At 36.3% G+C, this 9,010-nt stretch overlaps 1 pseudogene; it reads left to right on the plus strand.

The window, feature by feature from the left end:
- Window positions 1-6,641: 6,641 nt before the first annotated feature.
- Window positions 6,642-7,418, plus strand: LOC148689685 (uncharacterized; annotated as a pseudogene).
- Window positions 7,419-9,010: the final 1,592 nt, after the last annotated feature.

Genomic DNA, 9,010 nt, shown 5'->3' on the forward strand with positions numbered 1-9,010 from the left:
TGATACATTCCTCAACTTGGTAATTACTATCTGTCTAATCCGTCATGTGTGAGATTTTACCACAAAAAATTTCATTATTAGTTAAAGTAGAGTAATTATATTGAAAGTCATTGTTGACTTCCCCCACCGATGTGGGATAGCTAACACTTAATTTGAGTCAGTGGGGGTGGACTCCCTGGAGAAGCAAGGAGGAGCAGGATTTGGGTTTACGGGGACTTTTCTAGTGGGCTTGGGAATCCCTACGGTGATTGTTTTGACGATCTATCTTTTACTTCTGTATAAAATAGTGATGTTGCAGGGGATGATCTAGGACAAAATAATGCATGGGACGGAAGCCTTTGGAATTTGGAGATAATTCGTCTACTAAACAGTCTATTATATGTTGTGCTGATGGTTAATTATTAATGTTTTAGAGTTATTAGCTTGCTGCAAATGTCTTTTTATTAGTCAATTACTTGTTTCAGTAATTTTCTTATTGTGATTTTTGCATCCTCCTCCTATATATGCTGGTGTTTATCAACAAGAAAATGATAATACTCGGCCAATAGGTGTAGATTTACTGATACTAAATCATCGGATAATAAAAAAAAGCTTTGAAACATAATTAATCAACAAGATGAGGCTTCTTAAATCCTCTTTCTGTACAATTTTCCTTAAGTATTCCCGAATACATCTGGTATTCGCCAACACTCAAATTTGAAAAAACCTTACCACGAAACCAAAACTTACGTACGTTGCAAGTTACATTTCTATACAACGATTTGCAAGTGAGCTACGTTAATTAACGCTAAGTTAGCTATGCTCATTGCATCTACTTAATTACACATGGTCACAACATTTAATAAAGACTTTGGATATCATAGATTCACCATAGTAGACCAAACCAAAATACGCCATTTTAATATTTATAATGTGTGATGGAATGGTTTTTATTTTTCTTTTTAATTTTAATGTACACTATTACTTAATAATTATTCAATTTTTAAGAATTTCTCATAATTTTGTTAGCTCCAGACTTTATACAGAACTAGTTACATTTTAGACATCAAGTTTAAGTATAGAAATTTATTATTTTTGAATGAGGTTTCCATGAACTTGGCAATTGAAAATATTTCTCGTCTCCTACCGGTGGTTCCTTTAGATGATTATGGGCCAACAAGCTCATGTAAACCCATAACAATGTTGCATGATGAGTAGATTTTATATTATATATTTAACTCTATTCTTAGTATATTTTGGTTAATATTTTGGAAGAATTTTGATACTTTGAATTGTATTTTTCGACTTCCTCTGGAGCAAAACAAGACCAAATGGACGAATTTTGGAGTAATTCCAGTTAGAGGATGTTCGTGAGTCACTTGGCTTGGTCGTATCAAGATATCAGATTTTTCCACCAAGCGGCGATTTTCTGGCAATAAAATAAAGGAGTAGTGCGCGGTGTTGGAATAGTGACGTTTTGGGCTTGAATTGTGTTTTTGGAGCCCAAGGTGACCTCGGTTCATTGTCACATCCCGGCCCGGAGCGGATCACTTTCCGGACCCGCTCCACCATCGTAGCACGATATTGTCCGCTTTGGGCTTACCATTCCCTCACGGTTTTGTTTTTGGGAACTCACGAGCAACTTCCCAGTGGGTCACCCATCATGGGATTGCTCTAGCCCCCTTCTCGCTTAACTTCGGAGTTCCTACGGAACCCGAAGCCAGTGAGCTCCCAAAAGGCCTCGTGCTAGGTAAGGATGAGAATATACATTTAAGGATCACCCCCTGGGCGATGTGGGATGTCACAATCCACCCCCCTTAGGGGCCCGACGTCCTCGTCGGCACACCACGGCCAGGGTTAGGCTTTGATACCAAATTGTCACATCCCGGCCCGGGGCGGATCACTTCCCGGGCCCGCTCCACCACCGTAGCACGATATTGTCCGCTTTGGGCTTACCATTCCCTCACGGTTTTGTTTTTGGGAACTCACGAGCAACTTCCCAGTGGGTCACCCATCATGAGATTGCTTTAGCCCCCTTCTCGCTTAACTTCGGAGTTCCTACGGAACCCGAAGCCAGTGAGCTCCCAAAAGGCCTCGTGCTAGGTAAGGATGAGAATATACATTTAAGGATCACCCCATGGGCGATGTGGGATGTCACAGTTCATAGCTTTCTGGAGATGTGTTCAATCTTCAAAACAAGCTATTATGGGCCGGATTTGGAGGGTATCTGAGGCTAAAACGTGGCTGGACAAGTATTTGGCAGATTTTCCTAGTTTAATTAGGACTTTATTTTCTATTTTATTTTATTATTATTTAGTTTCTTAGTGGGAATGAAACACTTTGTTGTTAGGGTTTGTGCGCTAGCTTTAGGGGGAGATCAAAAGGGTTTGACCAGTTCTAGTTAAAAGAGGGGTTGATTATTATTCAACTTCACACTTTGTTAGGGTTCTTGGAGATTTTCTAATTTAAGGTGTTTTCATTCTTTTTCTTCTTAATAATATTTTCTTTGATTTTTATTATGAATATGCGTAACTAATTTCTTTGCTAGGGTTAGGCCATAAGCCTTAGCATGAATATGTGATTTTATTAATTTGCTTATGAATGGATGCACACTTGCTTTGAATTATTAATCATTGCGATTAAAACTATCTATATATTTTAATGATTGATCACTATTAAGGTATTTAGACAAGTAATTTGATGCAATTTCTGTTGGAACATCACTCTGAAATTGAGGAGGGTTTCTTGTGATTAGTAATTGTAAGTTCACTTAAGGCGAACATCACGCTCTTAAGGGTTGCATGGTTTTTCAGAGGGTTTTCACGAAACTTAATGAGTTTTGCATGTTTATATTTGATCTGAACATCACAGACAGATTGCATGTTAGATATACGTTTTTGCTTGAACATCACAAGGTAAATATGCATTAGGAAAACCTAACCATCAAAGCATATATATGGAAATTCATACGTAATTGATAGCTTTGCATAGGATTATGACGGTGACGGCTAAACCCTAGATTTCTCTAAATTGTTAATTTTAAAGACGTTTTTCTTACTTGCTGCCATTATTTTCAAATTGTTATATTTCTTTTATTGTTAATTTAATCTTTTCAAATTCATAAATCTCAAATCTTTGATAAAAATCTGTTTTAATAGTTAATTAAGAGTTGATTTAATTACAAATTAGTCAAACAATCCTTGGGGACAACGACCTTGCATGATCATTTATATTACAATTACCTTGTATTCTTGCAAGTATTTCCAGTGATTTTAACCCTATTTACACAAGTACTAAAAATCCTATCACTGCAAAACAGGTAATTTTGGCAACCTAATCAGCACACAAATCACTTCATCCATGCCTCCAGATACTGTACTTTCTAATTTCTAGCCATATCTTGATTACTGATACCATCAAGAAGGCCAACAAGCTCAAGTAAACCCATAACAATGCTTCAAAACAGGTAATTTTGGCAACACGATCAGCACACAGATCACTTAATCCATGCCTCCAAATACTGTACTATCTCATTTCTAGCCTTATCTTGCTTTTAGTTACCTTTTTTTGCATTATTGAATTAAAGAAGCCTTGACCACTTTAACAATAATTTGCTAGAAATGGAAGTTGTCATATAGGTCGCATTGAGTGTGATAAATAATATTCACAATCTCATAGCTAGTAGCTACATACATATATTGACATCACTGCGTGAAATTTAGGGTATGGTCACCACGCGAAGATTTGAGCACGGTATGATAAATAAAACTAAATATCTTATCGTGAATTGTTTCGTCACTGATACTTCACGTGAAAAAGAACGTCTTTACAAAACCAAAGAGTGCATAATATGCATATATAAAGGCCTCATTCCTCTTAGTCTAGCACCATCCTCTTCATTTCCGCCACTGAATATTTCTAGCAAAGCTCGCCACTTCCTAATACCAATCTTTTTCATTCCTTTTCTCACTCATCACCTCAGATCTTTCACTGTTGACTTGTGGTTATTTTGCCTCACAACAGCTTTACCTCGCATCTAAAATTATCTCTTGCAACAATACAAACTGTGTCTTAGTCTGACGGCCGGTCTCACCTCAAGCCCTTCACATCTTGAGCCTTCACATCTTGAAAAGCTTACTCTTTGAAAGTCACTTATCTCTCAAATCACCCTTGATCTGTGGTCGGATTTAGTTTGTTGCTCGTGATATTTGTAGGTAAGATGAATGTTTTATGAAACTTTTTTTCTTATTACAATTAAGTAGAGTTTCTTAATAGTACTGACGTCCTCAAATTATTATTGTTTTTGGCAAAAAAGGTCAAGAATCCAAAAGTGAAACAAAGAACCAAGCTCAACGCGAGACCAACATAATAAATTTCGTACCCAGCTAATTTTATCAAATTTATGAATATGATGTGGAACATATATCTCATAGAGGATATTCATTATGTGTCCATAACGGAAAGGATGGTCATGTTTCACCCTCTAAATACATTAATTGGGCTACTGTATCTACTTATAGTTTATTTATCTATTTATTTTTGTTTTTGTTGCAGAAAATTCCAGTAAGACCTTTTGATTATCGGGATGAAGCTTTATTTCAAATGATATGCATATTAAGAATGATGGCATTCATTTCTATCGAATCGATGATTTACCAGATTACTTAATTGTATGGTATAACCAAGATATCTCTTTAAGTTATACGTGTTTTTTATTGGTCTGCGAATAAATACTTTGATTATGCATGATCAGGCATCTCATGAAGACGAATGGCAAGAGAGCTTCAAGCAAGGCCGGAAACAAAAATAGCTCAGAAAGAAGGATGATGATGAATGCTGATGGTTTCCATAGTGGCCATGGAGTTTTGACAAGGCGAGTAGTGTATATAAGAGAGCAATCACTTTCACTCCCTTTTGTGCTCAAAGAAGCTCAAATTAAGCTATCTTCTTCTCTCTATAGCTGCTACTACATACCCAGCAAGCTCATCCAGACTCACTCTCTCAAACAAAGAAAATGAAGAAGCAGATAGTCAGCTCATCAAGCAAAGGAGGAAACAAAAAAAAGCTCAAAAAGAGGGATGATGATGAATACTGACGGACTCCATTGTGGCCATGGAAATTTTACAAGGCGAGTGGCAAGAGAGCTTCAAATGAAGGAGGAGGAGGTAAAGGAAGATAAGGTGGAGGAGGAAAAGACAAGGGAAGAGGAAAAGAAGACAAGGAGGAGGCCCAAGAGGGGGTGGAGGCCAAGGAGCCGAGTTTCACTGAGTCACCTGATCAAATTAATTGTTGTTGGGGTGAATGTTGGTGCTGCTCAAGATGTGCCTGTTGGACCCCTGCCACCGGCCGCTGCCGATACTAATGAAGTAGATATGGAAACAGTACTTGGATTGAGTCAGTGGGGTTGATTCCCTGGAGAAGAAAGGAGGAGCAGGATTTGTGGTTTGGCGGGAAATTTCTAGTGGGCTTAGAAAGTTCTGCCTAGGTGGTTTAAATAATCTTCTCTCTTCCTCCTAATTGTCATTTGTTTTTAGATTAAATGCTTAAATTTTAATATGGTATCAGAGCAGGCTATACTTAAGTTTAACAATTATATATGTAAATCGTGCTTTCGTAAATACCAATCCTTACCATTGTTTCTTTCCACATTTGTGTTCCAAGAATGAGAACTAATTATGCCACTGAAAATGACTAGAGAAACTGTGCCAAGATACTTTAATCAACCAAACTTTGAGCAGCCCATTACCCTATTAGTCTTTAGTTTACAAAAATTTGCATTAACAGCTTGACAAGAACCATAACCATGTGGGATTAAGTAATACGGAAGACAATACAGTAGTATACTACCCTAGAAGATATGTTTTATTAATTGAAAAAACTTGTAACCTTGTGCTTCAAGCAAACAATGCATATGCAATTGGTGAATTACGTTGATGGATAAGACTTGAGAGACAACCCATTGCTTATCGGGTTCAAACTCTCTCCCATCTTCTTAGTGTTGGAACTTGTGAGGGACTTTGTCCCACATCGCCCATACACCTTTTCTATTTCCCCTTTATAAGTGAGTTAACTCACTTATTGTTTGAAATGAATTGGGCCAAAGTAATAGACCGTAGGCCTTGGACTTGGAAGGCTTGGATGGATGAAAAACAGCAGTACAATTTTTACGTTTTTGATTTCAAGATTCAGTTTTTCCGAAAGGGTAAGACTATTTACAAAAAAAGTTACATCTTTTTTGAAAGGATAAGAATGAACAGCCATAACTGTTAAAAAACGCCATTATATATATGGCTGTGATATCAGAAAAGTATATGCAATTCCATTGCTCTTTAATCCTTCATAGAGAAACACATAGTAAATTCGCCGAGAATCCAAGTTTGAGTGCGAGAACTTGGGTTAGATAGTTGTATCCTGAAAGATAGATGTTCGTTGAACTACTGCACCTATGTAGGGACGAAGTTCTGTCTTACAAGATTGCTACTACAAGCCTCTATTTTCCATAAACAAGTCAGTGATTTTATATGCAATTTTATTAATTGTTCATATTCTGGTATATTGTATCTATAGTGAAATTGTAACTCGACATAAAATGTGCAAATTATTATATATTGTATAATTAACATTTGATTGGTTTTAATAATCTAAGAGAGAAATTTTATTCCATGGATCAATCAAATGTTGGTGTCATCAAGCCACACGTTGAGAAACTTGAGAAATTCAAGGGAGTTGATTTTAAACGTTGACAATAGAAGATGTTGTTCTGCTTGACAACTTTGAACTTGAGTCACGTCATTACTTCTGAGGCTCTTGAAGCACCAGAAGAGGGAGATATTCCTGTTGAAATTATGCATGTTATAAAAGCCTGGACTCACAATGAATTTATATGCAGGAACTACATTTTGAATGTTTTAGATGACTCTTTGTATGATGTTTATTCATCAAATAAGATGGCTAAAGATCTGTGGGAGTCTTTGGACAAAAAATATAAGTCTGAAGTGGGTAGTTCCAAGAAGTTTGTGATCGGAAAACTTTTGAATTACAAGATGAGTGACACCAAGTCTGTTGTAAAGCAAGTTGAAAAACTCTAAGTGATTGTTCATGAGTTAGATAAAAAGAATCTTGGTCTGAAAGAAGGCTTTGTGGTTGACTCTATTATAGAGAAACAGCTTTTGAATTGGAAAGACTTTAAGATTTATCTGAAGCATCTAAATGAAGACAAAATCATGGATCAATTGACTCTTAAACTGCGTGTGGAAGATGATCATCGCAAAAATGAGAAGTATGATGCCTCATCGCTAGAAGCAAAAGCCAATATTATGGAAAGAGGAGACTCACACAAGGTAAAACACCATCAGAAAAACAAAGGCAATGATGCTGCAAATAAATCACTAACTGTTGCAAAAGGGAAAACCTTCAAGAAAATCAAAGGAGGTTGTTGAGTTTGTGGAAAGATAGGTCATAGGGCAAATGATTGTTGCCACAAGAAGGATTAGAATACTGAGAATTCCAATCAAGCAAACATTGCAGAAGACAAGTTTGTCGCTGTTGCATCTTGAGGTCAATTTATTGACTAATTCCAATGACTGGTGGGTTGATACAAAAGCAACACGACATGTTTGTGCTAATTGGAATTTATTTGTTTCTTACTAATCAATTGATGGTGGAGAAAATTTGTACATGGGAAATGCAACTGCATCTGCCATTGTAGGGAAGGGAAAATTGACGCTTAAACTCACTTCTGGAAAAGAGCTTTCACTCACCAATGTTCTACATGTTCCTGATATTCGCAAGAATTTGATTTCTAAATTGCTTCTGAGTAACAAAGGTTTCAAATTAGTCTTTGAATCTAATAAGTTTGTGATCACCAAGGGTAGGGTGTATGTGGAAGAGGGCTACCTGGTTGAGGGGCTTTTTAAATTGAATGTACTTTCTGCTGATGCTATTAATAATAATAACAAACCTAGTGTTTCTTCTACTTACTTGATTGAGTCCTCTACATTATGGCATACAAGTTTACGACATGTTAATTTTTGTTCTCTTCAAAGAATGGTTAACTTAGGCCTATTGCCGAAATGTTCCATGAACAAAGTATCTAAATGTGAGATATGCACAAAATCCAAATATGCAAGACATTCATATAAATTAGTGGAAAAATCCAATGAAGTACTTGGTTTAATCCATAGTGATCTTTGTGATTTCAAGTCCACATCAACTCGTGGAGGAAAGAACTACTATATTTCTTTCATTGATGATTGCAGCAAGTATTGTTATGTCTATTTGATTCATAACAAAGATGAATCTTAAAACATGTTTAAAACATTTAAAGCTGAAGTCGAAAATCAACTAGACAAAAGAATAAAAGTCTTAAGGTCGGATAGAGGTGGTGAATATGAATCTAATGACTGTAGAATTTTGTTCAAAACATGGAATAATACATCAAACAACAGCACCATATACTCCTCAACAAAACGGAATAGCTAAATGAAAAAATCGAACATTGAAAGATATGATTAATTCCATGTTAAACAGTTCTGGTGCACCACATAATTTATGGGGTGAGGCACTCCTTGCTGCCAACACGATATTGAACCGAATTCCACTTAAGAAGACTAATCAATCTCCTTATGAAATCTGGAAAGGTAGGACCTACATATAAAACTTTGAAAGTGTGGGGTTGTCTTGCAAAAGTTCACGTGCCTCTTCCGAAGAGACAAAAACTTGGACCAAAAACGGTGGATTGCATATTTATTGGTCATGCTAATAATAGTTCAGCATACATATTTTTGGTTCATAAATTTGAAATTGCAGGCATTCATGTAAATACAATACTTGAATCTGCGGAAGTCGAGTTCTTTGAGGAAAATTTTCCTTATAAAGATAGGTCATATGTTTTGAATAAAAGAGTACATGATGATACTACGAAAAATAATGACGATAATCATGCTTCAACTTCTAGAGTCCAAATTCAAGATTTGGAACCACAAAAGAGTAAAAGAGCAAAATTTGCAAAAGATTTTGGTCCTAGTTTCCT

This window comes from Pyrus communis, chromosome 17 (genome assembly GCF_041283825.1).
Source record: "Pyrus communis isolate YQ-2024b chromosome 17, ASM4128382v1, whole genome shotgun sequence".
Lineage (NCBI taxonomy): Eukaryota > Viridiplantae > Streptophyta > Magnoliopsida > Rosales > Rosaceae > Pyrus > Pyrus communis.